This window comes from Thermobia domestica, chromosome 13 (genome assembly GCF_964235325.1).
Source record: "Thermobia domestica chromosome 13, izTheDome1.hap1.1, whole genome shotgun sequence".
Lineage (NCBI taxonomy): Eukaryota > Metazoa > Arthropoda > Insecta > Zygentoma > Lepismatidae > Thermobia > Thermobia domestica.
Window position 1 is genome coordinate 73,355,080 of NC_137466.1, and position 17,431 is coordinate 73,372,510.

The following is a 17,431-nucleotide window of genomic DNA, read 5'->3' on the forward strand; positions in this document are numbered from 1 at the left end:
TCAGATCACTAAATTACCAATTGTGCATGGAATTGATATGTATTTCAAGTATCTTTTAAATTTCTCCAATTGGGGTTCTTGTTTCTTCCTTTCTTCCCCCACCGCCACACTTTTAGACAAAACTTCTCCAGTTTTTTTTTTTTCGGATACAACATTGGTGTCTGGCATATTATTTACATCCCTACACCGTGGCTCAGTGGTAGAGCGCTTGTCTGTGATGCGTATAGTTCCAGATTCGATTCCTACCAACAAATTTGTGATGTACAATTTCACGAGATACTCCCTTTTCTCCCATATTCTCATTCTACCACTACCAAGTCTTCCATCTCATTCACTTGCCTTAAGAGTCTTCATCCTGGCGAAATTAAAATACCGCTAATTTTACAGTAATTATGTGATATCTTCAAATAGATAAAAGATAATTGAAATATGGAACAAGAGCGCCCTAGACAATATTATTTTGCGTGAGGTATCGTTATCACAAGTCACCTTGTGGCTTTCCGTTTTCAGCTGTTTAGAAACGCGAAAATAAATGCCGATTTTCAAAATGGCTCGAAATCAAAAGCAGATAAGTGAGTCGTGATAACGGTTTCTCATGTAAAATAATATTGTCCAGGGCGCTCTTGTTCCACATTTCGATTATCTTTTTATCTATTTGAAGATATCACATAATTACTGTAAAATTAGCGGTATTTTAATTTCGACGGGATGAAGACTCTTAATCATCCTTCTCCCTTAGTCTAAAGGGCATAATCATGCGGTGTTAGACAGAAATATTTCATTTTTTTTCATCCCACGACTCTCCTGTCTACACCAGTAGTATTTAATATTTTATTTTTGGGAAGCTCTGTGATACGTTTTCATCCATATATGTTCCCCCAGGTTTAGGCTGTCTTTAATTTAGAATATAAGTAACTACATCAAAAATAAAGTATATAATTTATTACTTATTAATTAATTAAATATCTCAGTTTTACTACAGTATAAACAGGAAAATCATTTAATAGGACCGTGTTAGAGAACAACTGTTATTTTAAATTTTATCACCTCCTAAGAAGTAATCGCATTCTCCAGGATGAATATCCCTATTCAAGGGAAATTAGGGCAACAACAAATGAAGTTTATATAATTTAAGATTTTTTTTTTAATTATTCACTTCAGAAATGTATTTCCGAAACGAAAGAAATAATTAGATTGTTGTTGTTCCTTTCGCGCCGAAGCTATATGAGACATGAATCTACAGCTTAACACATCAGAACTATATGAGATTTGTTCGAAATCGTTCTGCCTCGAAGGCGCGTATTCTAACCATATAGCCATGAAGCTAATATATATTCTGGGACTTCAACCTAATCAGCTTGAAGTTCTAGAAGAGGAATAGATTTGCTTCTCTGAAGATACTAACAGAGCAAACGAGTTTGTCTTTTGTTAACAGGAGGACGATAAAAGAAACTTTTGTTTTTCTTTTTCGGTTTTCTTTTTCCTAAATGAGGCAAAAGGAATACTCAGCACGACTTAAGCTGGATTGTCACTTTATAAGAATCTTGTAGTTGTCATTTAAAAATCTTGTAACCCGATCTTTCTATTAACTCTACACATTACAACTTTCTGAAAGCAAGAAAGATATCCACCCATGCAGCACTGTACTCTAGTGGACAAAAAGTGAACCTTCTCATTAAAAACGTGTATTTTGGCGCGCTTCCCCTCCCCGTCTAAAAGAATCTGTTGTTTCGGAAGTGGCGAAACTGTTTTTTTTTTTCTTTATGTCAACGGGAGGACACTAGCAGGTAGCAAGCAAGACAACCTAGAAAGTTGCATATGATTTGACTCCTTAAAAGATTAAAAAAAAATGTAGTATGTCCCTTTCAAGACTATGTTTACATGGAGAAATGTTCTAGGGTTGCAAGATTTTTTTTATGACAGCTACAAGATTTTTGTAAAGTGACAACCCAGCTTTAGCAGCCACATTATTAATTAAAACAAGTTGTAGTGGGTAAGAAAAGTTCCAGGATTTGCTTTAATCCCGAACAACACATTCTGTAAGAGTAATTCTGCTCATTGTCTTAAACAATTGTGAATTCGTCGATGAAAGTCTCAAATAATTTAAATTATATATAAATACAATATTTTTTCTTTAATGTGACAGAATTCTATATCTGATCGGTGTACCCAAGTGATTAATTATCAGGCTGTTTAGGCGTAGTTTACTGAGTTCTTGCTTACGTTTCATCTTAATTCTGTTCCCTCTCTGCAACTTCCTAATTTCCAGTCTTCCATATATCCTTAGAAGTATATGGAAAGGAAATGGTCATTGTAGTCGTTCCGTACTAGGTGTGTTTCAGATTATTTGTTGTAATTCGATTCGATTTTAATTTAGTGTCCGTTTCAGCAGTGAAGCTGTGTGAGACGTGGACCTACAGCTTAACGTGGGATCCGGACCAATGAACTCCTGCCGGTAATTGAACCCGGGTCTCCCACAGCAGATGCACGTACGCTAACAGCTTAACCACGAGCGAGCTCCATTGTATTTATTATTATTATTATTATTATTATTATTATTATTATTATTATTATTATTAGTAGTAGTAGTAGTAGTAGTAGTAGTAGTAGTAGTAGTAGTATTAATTATTTGGTTTCTTTATGAAACGACGAGAAACTAAACATTCCCAACAGCGTTTGACACTGCGAGCATTGGGATTGAAATTAGCGCTCGAGTAGTAATGCTGCTGGAAAGCGATAAAACAGTAAATATATAAAGCGACACAAACGCCTTATTTACGTTGAAGATGTCTTTCCACATGCCTCTGAAGTAACTGATTCGAGTAGGAACTAATATCGAAGAAATAGCTCCAATGCATATATTAGTAGTATTTATTTTAATAGCTGAATTGGCATGATGTAAAAATTAGATTGTCGCTAACGCTACAACTACAAGTATCTTTAGTCTGTTTCGCGACTAAGACCCTTTGCGCATATTACTCATGCAGGCGACGAGTCTTGATTCCTTAGATCTGATGACTTCATTAATGATTTTCAGTGACTTATACGTAAGACTAAGGGGTCAAGACTCCGTCGCTTGTATGAGTAATACACATAGGGCCCTAGTCGGGAAACAAAGAAAAGAGGAAAGAGTAGAAAATTCACATGTATCTTTTTCTGTTTCTGAAAACTTCCAGTTGTTTGTTCGTATGCAGGGATGGGTCCTGGGGGTCCAGAACCCTCGAAATCCCGACCTTTCTCTAAATTTAGTATAATTTTAGGGGTAATTTTACAAATTTTAATATAATTTTCCTCATATTGAATTAAGACCTCCCGAAAATCTTTGGATCCTCCAGAAATAAATCCGTGCGTATATCCCTGTTCGTTTGTATATATATCTGTGAACCTAATGGTGAGCGCAAGTTAGCTCCCCCAAACTTATCTCGGCCCCTGTCTTAAGGTTCTGGTTAGGCTGCAGGATACCATCAAATGAAGATTTTTTTTTTCCCTGCGCCGGTGAACTTTCGGTTTCTTTAGCCAGACTTCCCCAACGGTGTGTATTGCAGCCCCCATGGCGTAAAATTTTAGAATATTAAAATTAATGTTATATTATCCAGAAGGCTTATAAATCTATATTTTACACCGACACATTTTATTTCTACCATGAAGCTTTGAATAACAAGTCCTCACAGTTGGTCTAGTGGCTAACGAGCGCGCCTATGGTGGTCGTGGTCGCGGGTTCAGTTCCCCGTGGTAGAGCATTCAACGCACAATGTTAGTCCGGATTCCATATTAAACTGTAGGTTTATGTCTTATAATAGCCGTGATGCTGAAAATGGTCAATAAGTTAAAAATAATTTTGAGCCAGACCGTACCTGTCAATACGTGCAACTATACAACAAACAGTAGGGTAATTTCAGATTTTGCTTTGGGAGGGGGAAGGAGATGCTCCATATAAGTAGAATTTCACGTTATGAATTCCTTCTCCCGGAACTCCAAATGACGCGCCTGGCAACAATGCTCAATTCTATTCGGAAAGTTATATACAGTGTGGCCACAAAGTCACTTTACATCCGAACTAAATACGTGTAACAATGTAAGATGTTAAGATATTGAAGATTTGAACCTCCCATCCTGGTCATTGATATGACAACAGTGCTCTAAACGTAAATTGCCACGTGATTGCCTCGTAACTACTACATGACTGTCTACTTTGGGAGAGAATCTGTGGATTGACTGGTTCTTTGTCTCGCCTTTCCGTGTTTGGTGAACAATGGCAGATACCAGTGACTTCTCTTTGGAGTAGCGCTTAGTGGCAAGTATGAACGGAAGCACTACAACGAAAATATGCTGGAGTCATCAAGTCATCAGACTTTGATCACTTGGGAGAAGAAACGAAAGGAAATCGCCTGGGAAGTGTTATGGATACAATTCATTCTGGTCGTCCATTAACCCGAAAGGAAATGTGTTCAGAAGTTAGTGCATCAATAATGCTTCACCCTGCAAGTCAACCAGAAAGCGTTTTGCAGAACTTGCAATTGCAAGGAGCACAATGCAGCAACACATGAAAATGAACTTAGGCCTGCACCATTCCGACCAATAGCCATCAGTGAACCAACTGACGATGAGTAAAGGGACGTGGAGGCGTATCAAGCTGTGCAGAGGTATTATCGAGTTAGTACTAGGCTAGTCGAGCAAGCGTTACCCCCCACAGCGAATGCGGCCTAAGTGGCTATACGGTAATTTTAGTTTCACCAGAGTTGTAAATCATACTATGAGCCAGTCAGGGTTTCCAGGCCTCTTTATATACAAGTGTGCAGGCGGGACATAGAGCCCGGTTCCTCTATTTACACCTAGCATTCTTTTCCTTTGCTTCAAGAGAGCTTGATTTCTCCTGTATACCAGCGTTTGTGTGCAAAGATTTATATATACATATATTTGTGTGAGATGTATATAAAATCAGGGGAGGCTTTAGTTTTCCCAGTATATCGTCTTTTTTTCTTTTTTTCCCTTCTGTTTCTCGTTATTATTGGTATTATTACTGTTATTATTATTATTATTATTATTATTATTATTATTATTATTATTATTATTATTATTATTATTATTATTATTATTATTATTCGTTAAATAGTTTGGTTTATGCCGATGTGGCCACACGCGTGGTTGTTTCACTATAAGTGTGGTTATTGTTTCTGTTGTTTCGTTATTTTGTTGTTGTTCTTTCTGTTTTCTTCATTATGTTTCGTCTTCCGTGTCTTGGTATTGTTTTCTGTTATAATTGTTGTTTCACTTGCTTTTAATTCTTGTTTGTTTCATCTTTTGGTTCAATCTTTCGGTCCTTCTTTATATACAAGTGTGCAGGCGGGACATAGAGCCCGGTTCCTCTATTTACACCTAGCATTCTTTTCCTTTGCTTCAAGAGAGCTTGGTTTCTCCTTTATACCAGCGTTTGTGTGCAAAGATTTATATATACATATATTTGTGTGAGATGTATATAAAATCAGGGGAGGCTTTAGTTTTCCCCAGTATATCGTCTTTTTTTCTTTCCCTTTTTTCCTTCTGTTTCTCGTTATTATTGGTATTATTACTGTTATTATTATTATTATTATTATTATTATTATTATTATTATTATTATTATTATTATTATTATTATTATTATTATTCGTTAAATAGTTTGGTTTATGCCGATGTGGCCACACGCGTGGTTGTTTCAAACTGTCAATCAAGTGTATCACGAGAATTTACCCTATTGTGTTACATAGATTTTTCTGTGATTAGCTAACTTTTCGGAATTTCCTTCAATTTTTGTGAATTTTCTTTTGTTATACACACACATACATTATAATAGCAGAGTTCCAATCTCTGCACAAAGCGTCTTCCAAGCAGCTGTTTCTTGCTACAATCCCCTTGCCTGGCAACACGTCTTTCCTTTCTGTCATTCCTTTTGAAATCTTTTAAACAGCAGGCGGTCTATTGTTCCGACCCGCACCAAATACGCTGGAGCCGGCGTTTTCTCAGCGATTTTATTGCTTTCGCGTTCATGTTTAGCCGCTCAGATTTAAATACATGGTCAGCGTATTTCAAGCTTACGCATGAGCAATAAATGCGCTTTGCGATCGCTACAAATAGCCGGGGTCATAGCTGCACATGTTGTAAACAAAACGAGAGGGAGATTGTTCGCCAATCACAGCAATATTCTTTCACGCTGTTGCTAGGTAACGAAAGTCATTGACCGCGCTGTTGCCGGTAGTTGAAGCGAGTTGTTAAACGTCTTAAGTTCGTCGCCAGAGCTGCTGTCTCTGTTGCGGAGCCCCTGGCAACAGTGCCTCCAATACTCCACGTGCTCTACCCAACTGTCAGAAGCCACCTTTCCTTGCGCACACAGTAATGGATATGCATTACGGACGTTTTGGACAAATAACTGGAAGTATTATTAATGTCGGGATGAAATGAGTGAGGTGTAAAGAGGTTTTCTGTCCACCCTGTAGCCTAATACTATTATATTATTAGTAGAAAAATGAATAAGCGTATGTCGCGATATCATGACTGTTCGGTAAAGTATGTCTTTAGTCAAAAAAAGGTTGCGAACCACAGTCTTAAAAACCATTACATCTGATTAGTTAGGGTTGATGTTGCCGATTTGAAGTGTGAATGCAGGTGAGGGTACTCCAATGAAGTATTTCTGCAAAACAAAAGGATTTTGTGGGGAGAAAAAATCATTATAAGGTAAAAATAAGTAAAACAGATTTCGATATTAATTATACAGAATCACCTGATCGTATCCGCAAAATTCATCGAAGCTCTTTTCAGTTTGTAATAGAAATATTTTATGGCGCATCAAATTTGATCATAATAAGCATTTGTCTTGTTTGCGTCGATAAAACAATGATGTCATAAAACTGTTGTAATGAATGTATAGCTACTGATACAGTTGGTGTATGTGGATTCAACAGTAAATGAAATTCATTAACTGTGAAACAATGATTTGTGTCAGTGTAGATGAGTCCTGTAGCCATTTCATGTAATAAGTTTCATGTATCTTGTTGCAAGTTAATAGGTTGATTTCATTATGGATTAAATTACATTTCGATCTCTTATAATGTGACAAATTTCATTCATTGCATCAACATACTTTGAAAACATTATCTTACCTTTGCATACTTACGTGTTTCTTCTTTAATAATATTCCTGTAGGTAGTGAAGGTTGTCATTTTCTCCATTATATAATGCGACAGGACGAGAATTGAATGAAAGAGAAACCAACCGTAGCTCGTAGCGAGGAAAAAGCCATAAACATTGATATCTCCTTCAACAAGCGTGAAAACCAATTAAATAACGGTATATATTGCAAACAGACGGAGAAGAGAGAGACTGGAAGAAAAAAAGCACACGAAGTATAGTGTAGGATGGGGCAAACACGTTTTGATGGTGTTGGTGCGTGTGACCATCACGTGGAACGAGAAACGAAGCCGTAAACGTGTACGTGTGCACGTCAGAGAGAGAGAGAGATAACCTGTAGGTTTTTTAATGCCTTGCTTCGAAGTTTTCAACCCTTCTACTCCCCTGCCCCTTAGTGCTTCTCCAAAAATCGATTCGAAGGTTTGTAATTATTCTCTATCTCTCCTCTTCCTGTTCGTCGGTCGGTGCTACCGTCATCCCAGGAATTACGTCGATACTAGTGGATGGATTAAGTGGCCTCTTCGCCTCGTTATAGACAAGAGAGATGCTGGCTGGCAGTGCTTGCTTGCTATGCGGACATTTTTTTCCCCTCTCGCTGTCTCTTCTCATACATACTCACTCATACATTCACATTCAAGCATCATCATCGTCACATCAATTTGAGGTGTTTTCAGTCCTGTATTGACTGATAACGAAACACACAGACACACACACTCTTGCTTCTGTTCATAGAATATTTACATCAGGGCTAGTAGTAGCAGCAGTGATAGTATTGGTACCTGTGTATCTCGTGGGATTTATTATTCCAAGTTTGTAAGGGACGGCCTGATGTGTGTGACAGTTTCATGAGGCAGGCAGTAGCTAATTCCGTGTTGAATTTGATAGCTTTTCTGTCTTGTTCATAGTACAGTAGTTGGCTTTGGAGAATGTGAGTGGGGACCAATTTGTCGTCATTAGAAATAATCATAAAGAATATATGAACGGAGTACTTGTGTTACTTTTTTAAAAAAAGACTTCTTAAACGGGCGGATCATGTCGTACCCATGATAAATGTGCGCGAAATGCAAGAACACTGGTTAGTAAAAGCCATGGACTAAGAATGGGAAGCAGAATGTTCATGGTATGAAATTTCATTCAACTTTCATCCTCCTACTCCGCTCACAGGTGGAGACTATTCTTTTCGTTAGATGTTACTTATATAGCTATATTTAATCCCTTCTTACATGAACCATCTATTTCTAAATGGGCTGTATAATCCTACGTAAAACATACAGCTACAAACAGAAGAAAAGGAACAAAAACACTGTGACCTTCCGAGAATATGACGGTTAATCTTGGCACCTAATACTATTTTCATGCAACAACTAATCTTTTTCATGGTTTAAGTAGACTTTTTGTATACATGTCAGTCCTAAACGCACAAATTTGCACATACCGTTGGTCCATGTAATCGGTGTAGAATCTTGAAGCGGGAGGGGGTGAAAGAGGTTATAGTCGTTGGCTGGTATTAAAAGGATATTTCTACGAAAAAAACAAACAAACAAACAAACTAAAAGGTTAGCTGAAGAATGTACTGCATGGAAGCTTCTCAGTTTACCGCAAGTGACATGGCAATAACGACAGAATACGGCTGATAATGACCGTATGCTTATAATTGAAATGCAATGGTTTGAAATTTTATAAATATTATATTTTTCATAGTCACTTCACTTTCCTATTTGAAGTTTTCCATGTACCGTAAGGAAATGGTCATCTTGTCCTTGCTTTGTTGCCGTATGGTGGCCCCACCTTGTTATGATGGATGGCTGGATTGAAAAATGAAATGAAATTTTTGAGTTTTACGTCCCACGGTTATGCCGGTTAGGTTAAAGGAGACGGTGATGATGAGAGATGAATGAAATGGTGGAATGAAGAAAGTGGGAGGAAACGGGAGAACCCCGAGAAAACCCACGTACACGGTGTTTGTTCACCACAAAGTTCACTTGGCGATAGCAGGGTTTGAACCCGAGACCCCAAGCACCAGAGGTGAACGCTCTACCACTGAGCCACCGCTGCCCCGATGGCTGGTTTGAGTTTAACGTTCCTTTCAGCAGTGAGGCTATATGAGACGTGGATCCACAGCCTGTATGTGGGATCCAAGCCACATGAGCTCCCACCTGGAATTGTACTCGGTTCTTCCGCACAAAAGGCGTATAGAGGAACCATATATTCACGAAAAAGCGCTCCGCCTTATTACATTACGTAAATGAGCCTTTGGACAGATTACATTCGAATAAATAGAGTTATTTGAATATCTTTTCGTGTATCTTATCATAAAAGAGAAAAGTGAAGAATTTGTGACGTCTAAAGTTTGTTTTCTCTCATTTCTATTGACAATGCCATTCTATTGCTGGTTCTCTTGACACATTATTATTAGGCGAGGTGTCAAATTTAAGTCATTTTCCAAAAAAATTGTCTTGTTCAAAATATTATACTTTAAACCCAGACTCAGTTGATCTATTTATAAATACGCTCTGATTTTAATGAGAAATATGTGAAATAAAAAAAATAAGAAAACCATGTAAAATAGCAAAAAATGTGTTTTAAAGTTTATGTGCGATGTACAGTTGTATAGCTGTTGTAGTCTTATTTCTTTTTTTCTGAGAAATAAATCTATTCGGATAGCACTGAGTATGAATGATGCTATGCGTTTCTCTCAGAAAGTTTTTGCATAATCGAATGGATTTTCCTTGGCGTTTTGGGACCAATTTTCACTGCCGGAGTTTTGTCGTTCTATTCACGGGGCCGAAACTGTACACGAGGGCACCATTAACTCGGAAGTATTCACCTCTTTCTCCTTCCCCTTTTTTGCCATACTCTTTCCGTTGTGAACATTTTGCTTACTACACACACTTACACTTGAGCTAGCGCTCCTCTTTCTCTTGTTCACTACGCAAGGAAAGGAAACTTGTGTCATTGGTACAAATTCTTTTGTTACCATATTTCCTTTCGTTTCTTTTATTTCTTTCTCTTTTTTTCGAATTACACTACTTACCTCGACTCAGCATTTCCGAGATAGGAAGAGAAAGAGAGAGAGATTGAGTGCATTTGGGAATGAAGCTGTGATTGCCTTGTTGTGTGTGTTTGCAAGATTTTCCTTTCTTGTTTTTAAGGCAAGACTTTCAGGAAAAGAGGCTGACTTTTCCTGAAATTAATTCTGGAAATTTGAATTGCATAACTCTTCAAAACTGTGGTAAAGGTTCATTCATTGTATGATCTTGATACCTGTGGCGTAGGCAAGCGGAGTTTCAGGGTTTTAACCCTTCCTCCTTTGAGGAAGGTATTATGGGAAATAAACATTTGCTATGTATACACACAAATAAACAAATTACGCTTGTCCTGAAAGGAAATGCGATTAAGTGGTTTGAACACCCCTTGACGAAATCCTGCGTTCGCCAGTGCTTAGCACATACCGTATATACTCGAAAGTTGTTCCTATATGCAAAAGATAAATGTGTCTGAATATGATTTAAACGTTATTTTTTGTCATTGATTAACATGTTTAAAAATATCCTGAAGTGTTATAACACTAGTTGATAGGAATTCCCCTAAAATTGTTCAAAATGTACCACCTGAACTTCTGATGAGTCCAATGCGTATGCGAGCATAAAAACAATTTTTGAACAGTGTTAAACATTTTATACGTTTCATTTACACAATTACACGTTGTTTCTGCCCGTGTACGTATTGGACACACGAGAAATTCAGGTAAATTTTGAACACTCTTAGGGCAGTTCGTCAACCAGTACTTTATAGACATTTTTTCTTCACTGTTAGAACACTTCGTGATAATTTTGGACATAATGACCAAATTCATTTCTTTTTTTAAAAAAGTCTAAACAGTGATTTTTTTTTGCACTTCACTATAGTGAAAACAGTTTTTGAATTGTATATGACATTGGATTAATAATATAATTCTTTCTATTGAGTGATATACAGGGTTCCCTGCAGGGGAACCTTGATTTCTACCGTTTGCTCTATTATTCATTGTAAAGTTTCAAAACTCGTGACAAAATAATTCGCATTCGTTTCTTCGAATGAGATACTCGCATTCGATTCACAGTGGAAGTACCTGTAATCGGATTCCACTTTAAACTGTAGATAAACTTTTTCAAGTTTGTTGTTGTTAGTTGCAAAGAAACTTACCTTAGACTATAACCAAACGTCTATTACAGATTGTCCACATTTACTGTGCATATAGATTCACCATGATTCGCACAATGTTTGGAATCACTTCGGAATCTTTCCAGCTTTGCACCTAGACAGTTATGTTTTGGTTCATGGTTAGTCAGCTAAAGTTTAAATTATTTGTGCTTATTCACCTAATTTTGAAAATTAAGATGTCAGTGGTTCTTTTTTTCTTCTTGGGACGTTAAATTGAAAGTTTTCGTTTCATTTTTCCGAGTTATGGGTCATCAAATTTGAAGATTTGGACTTATTCAAATTTTCGAAAAAAAAAAAAATCCAGTTGCTACTTAGAATAATATTACATGTAAGAAATGTATTTAACTTTAATGTTAGGCATAAGAACGTAAAATGTAGCTGAATGTGCAGTTAAATATAGTGGAAAATTTTCCACCTAACATCACTATATATAATATCCAAAATTGTCCGACTTATGAAAAGTTTTTTCCACTTGTTTCTACATCGTGATGAAATTTTCCGATCTATAAAAAATTCCTTTCACTTGTTTCTACAGAGCAATAAAACTTTCCGATTCACAAAAAGTTGTTTTACTTTTTGCTTCAAAATGAAAATTTTTCGACTCATAAAAAGTTCTTCAATTTTTCCATATAAGACAGAAAATATTTCGATTCATGAAAAATTGTTTCACTTGCTCCTACATAGTACCGGTACTGAAAATTGTCTGAGTCATGAAAATTTTCAGATTCTTTAAACGATCTTTCACTTTTTAATATTTCTATACATGAATTCAATCAATTTTATGAATACAGAGAAATTGTTACTTGATCACTGATATTTGTTAAGAACGGAAAATTTTCCGTAAAAATATAGAACAAAATTTTGCACCTCACATCACGGCTAAACAACGATGTAGGAATAAGTAAAGTATGTTTTTATGAATCGGAAAATTTTCATATATAAATGTTAATAGGTCACAATGTTAATAGTTATCAAATTTCGTACTTACATGATGAATGAAATTTCTGTACTATATGATCAAACCTTACAACATCTGTATTTCATATTTATTCATTAATGTGTGAATATTACTTTCATTCCAATGTCCGTTCCAAGATTGTATGCTAATCATTTGGGAATTTAGAGCCAGTCTCCGATGGCATTTGCATGGAATTCCAGTGAATTGCATCGTTAGGTGATAAATCAAACCACGCTGAAAATTTTCATTTTAATAGTTTCGTATTCTATAATCGTTACATACGCATTCTGCAGTTTGTGCAGTTATGATAAATATGACACAACATATGAGAATGTATTAAAACGTAAATTCATCTAATAATTCTTTTGAAGGGTTCCATTTTAAGTGATATCTTAAGCAATGGATTTTGTTCCGCGTTTCAAATTTTATTATTATTGTATGCTGTTCTCATTTGCTGTCTAATACATCTTGTTTTGACGTCATAATATTGCTTCCTTTTATCAGTGATATTTATGTAATACTTAATAATATAACAACTTTATTATTTACAATTCAATCATACAATTATCATCATACGGTTATACCAATCAACTGTACCATTTGGTTAATGGAGTGGTTCTCAACCGGTGTGTCGTAGTCAGCATTTAATAATTAGTTAGGATCGATTTTGAGACAATTGAATCAGTTAACGCGTTTAATGGCAGGAATAATTCTCAGTACAACATACAGTGACTACTTTCTAGAAACTTGTAGTCTTACACAGGGGTAAAAGTAAATCTGAAAACGTAGGGGGACGGATGATGTCACGCCGCTCCGCATGCCTATATTTGCCCATTGTAACTTTTTTAGGAAGTCGGAGGACGTCATGGACATTTTATGGAAGTGGAGTAACGACGTCCTCCCGCGTTCCCCCTCACTTTTACCCCTGGTCTTACACCATTAATAACTTATATTATTATTAATAAAAAGAATTAGGGTCTGAGCTGGTTCAGTGGTAGATATTCACGTCTGGTGGATGGAGTCCTTGGATCGATCCCTGATCGCGTTAAGTGTACTTTGTAGTGGACAAATACCTCGTGCATGAGTTTTCTCGGAGTTCTTCCTTTTCCTTTCACTTTCTTCCTTCCACCTATTCATTCATTTCTTATCATTACCATCTCATTTACCCTAAACGGTATAAAAATGTGACGTAAAACTGAAAGATTTCATTTTTGATTTTCAATTAAAAAAAATCAAACAAATGTGTCGCATTCTCGTTTGCATTCAGTAGTGTGTATCGTCAATCAAAAAGGTTGGAAACTACATGATTAATGTGTTGATCGATAGGAATTTAATGCAAACTATTGTAATAACAGTCGTAATTATAAAAAAACAGAGACTTTAATATGTCTCAGTCTCAAGCTTTTTGTTATTAATATACTGAGTTATAAAGCAAGAATGCATTAGGACTGAACTACAAAATGTGAGTCATTTTGGGAAAAAATATTTCCTCATGTAGGAAATCTCAGTCGAATTTCCGCACTGTTGTGAACAAGAGGAAATGAAAGAAGAAAGTTCCAGTTAAAAGTGTATTTAGTACGCTTTTAGAACACAAGGACTTACGTAATTTTGATTAGTAACTGTTAATGAAAAATAATAATAAGTACATTACATTTTTCTTTTTTTAAAGAATAATTGGTAAAAAAAAAAAATCTTCATAAGTTAATTTACTTTTTCCACTTGATATCGCAGGAAATATTAGAAAACAAGAAGGAAGTTTTATGTTTTAAATGATTAAAACAGTTTTTCTTTTTCCTCTGTTTTTTTGTCTTTTTTAAAAAGTTAGTATTAGATACGGGAGTAAAGGGAAGAGGACTTAATTGTTGGCGGGGTTTAATTTAAAACCATTAAGAGATCTGTTGTTCGCAGTGAAATTCAGCGAGAAACAGTGCCTTAATGAAACTCCATATCTAATTAAACGAAGGAAACTGAAGTAAATTGACTATTTTAAATCATTAAATAAATTAAACTCGAGACAAGTTAGTCAAAAGGATTATTTTTTTCTCTCTTTAAGTTAATAAAAAATCTTCATTTCTGTAAGTGAAGTAGTGTTGTGCTTTTTTTTTAAGAAAAAAAGTGTAAATATTTGCTTTTGTTTGTTGAAGTTCAGTGGTCTTTGTCAGCATAGAAATTGCATGAAACATGGACGTTTGTTTAGCAAAGTTAGTGAAGTTTGTCATTTGTTCTACTACAGAATAAAAGAACACATTTCATACCTTTTAAGGGAAATTGATTCTAAGGGAACTCTTCTTAATAATAATAATAATAATAATAATAATAATAATAATAATAATAATAATAATAATAATAATAATAATAATAAATAATAATAATAATAATAATAATAATAATAATAATAATAATAATAATAATAATAATAATAATAATAATAATAAAGTGAGTATCGTTTCAAACTAATACTTCCAAATTATTCGAATTCAACACCCACACTTGAAGTAGTACTGGTTGCAATAGAACAATTAAGATTAAAGATATACAGCAGAACCTGTTCTTCGGATGCTGAATCCATCAAAAAGCCATTACTCGATATCCTGTACTCTTTTTGTTCAATGGCAATAAAGATTGAAACCAAAAATCATGTATTTCAACCACTTCCGGTTTGGATAGAAGGTTAAGGGAGGAGATAGAACCTGTCCGTGGCAGACTGAATTGGTTGCAAGAAACAGCTCTATATATCTCTTACCTTCTTTTTTTCCGTACAAATCAGTCTTAAAACTAGAAGTAATACTAAATTTGAACCGATCCATGCTTCAGGTTATGTTGTCTTGAGACGCTGAATCGTTTATATATATATATATATATATATATATATATATATATATATATATATATATATATATATATATATATATATATATATATATATAATATAATATAATATAATATAATATAATCTTCTCATTGTCAGTTGCAGTTTTCGTTCTACGGTGATAAATGTTTAAACCAGAGGTGGATGATTTTAACCACTTCCGGTTTGGATAGTTAGAAGATAGAACCTATTCTTGGGACGCTGAATCGATTGCAGAAATCCACTTGAAATCATTTACTGTGTTTGCTCTACGGAAATAATATTTTGAAACCTTAAATAACAGTAAATTTGAACCACTTCTGGTTTCGGCTGAGTGTTGTTAATGGTCATGATAAGTTGTCTTAAATCGTTGAATCATTTGCAGAAAAAAAGAGCATTTTGATACCATGTAGTGGTTCTGTTCTACAGAAATCAGTATTGAAACCGGAAGTAATAGTAAATTTGAACAACTTTCGGTTTCGGTAGAGTGTTGTGGATAGTCATGGTATATTGTCTTCAGATGCTGAATCTTTTGAAACAAAAAAAAAAAAACTTATCTGTTACCGTTTCCTTTCTATAGCGGTAAACTTTGAAACCAGAAATGGTTAATTCGAACCACTTCCGATTTGAATAAAGGGATAATGGAGGAGATGAAACCTATTATTTGAGGATTTATACTCATCCGCTACCATTGTGTTCTGTTCGATGAAGCCTATCAATTGGTATTCGCCTGTTTATTTCAAGAGTGACGTAACTAAAAAAAATCGCCCTTGTTGACTTATGGGCAGAAAATGAAAGCTAATTCTGTTATCTATCTCTGGTTCAAAAAAAAAAAAAAAAAATCAGAGATGTGATTCCAAAACTGGGTTTCCAAGTCTTTTTCAGTGCGTTTCAAAACTTTGCAACGCTTCTCCTGAAAAGTTAGGAATTTTGAGTTATGTTACTCTCGATGTTTCAAACATGGTCTGTAGACATTTTCTTTCTCCGTCAGTTGCTAACAATATTGTAGAATTTATTTATTTATATTTGTTGAGGAGACATGCTCATAAAGTCATGTCAACAAAGCTCGCTACTCCCACCCATGTGAGTTTTTTTTTTTTGTTTGTTTGTTTGTTTAAATTCTAGGACTCTATTAGGATTTTTTTTTTAATTCTAGGACTTTGGTTTCGGGAATAAACAAACCAACTTCGTTTTCGTGTTCAGGGGCTCAGTACAAGAGAAAAGTTTATTTACGACTACACGGTTGAGGATGTATTGCCTAATTACACAGATAGGGCTTTTTTTTTTTAGGTAATTAATGGAATTTGTTATAGGTTAGCTACATTGTATAGAATTTCCGATCACAGTTGCAGAAAACTTTTTTTTTTTCTTGTATTGAGGTCTTGAAGTATGTATGCAAAGTTTGTTAGTCATTTTATTCAGTATAGCCACTCTACGACCTAATCCAGCAATTACCTTGAAATGGTCCCGTCTCCGTAATTAGGCGTTCCGACCAAAGTCGCGGATAAATTTTTCTTCTGTTGAGATCTTAAACACGTATTCGAACTTTATCGATTTATTTCGGAACTCCCTATAAATCTCAGAGAGTTATTCCATGTGTGGGTAAGAGTATTACAAGGCTTTTCAGAGAGGGGGCGGCCAGATCTGTTTTGAGCTGTATTCTGCAAGGCATCAACAGTCTGCCACGTACGTGCATGTTTCCCATTAGAATTGGTTTGATCAATTCGTACCATTCTCGTTTCACAGTGAGGAGGCTCTGGGTTCAAGTCACAGTGTCTTTCTTTCTCAAATGGAATTACCCACAATAAAAGTTCCTTATGTGAATTTCGAGATCTAAAATTGTGTAGGTTTTTTTTTTTTTTTTTAAAAAAACCATAATGAGTGTATTTTTAAACCTTTAGTCAATGAGATCTGTATGTATATAAAAGATGGAAATAAGGAAGGATTTCCTATGCTTGTACGAGTGATTTTTTCGACCAATTCGCTGGCTAAATACTGGAATGGTATAGCTTTAAATATAGATCAATAGCTGACTTACAAAACTCCATCCACTGCTTCATTGTTAATCTTGTGAATGGAACACTGCTTCACAGTTAACCAAATATGTGATATTAACCTAATAAATAAATGAATAATCAATAATAGTGTTTTCGTGGTATAGAATAATTATGTTGTATTTTTACCGTACCGAAAACGCATGTTCCAAGTGATCTACGTATTCTCACGATATTGACAAAAGGAAATCAGTTCCTGGAAACGC

General features: G+C 35.3%; 1 protein-coding gene across 9 annotated transcripts in view; it reads left to right on the forward strand.

The window, feature by feature from the left end:
- Nucleotides 1-17,431, forward strand: part of pyd (zonula occludens-like protein polychaetoid) — a 640,754-nt gene that overhangs the window by 371,811 nt on the left and 251,512 nt on the right. The gene's annotated exons all lie outside the window — the stretch shown is intronic.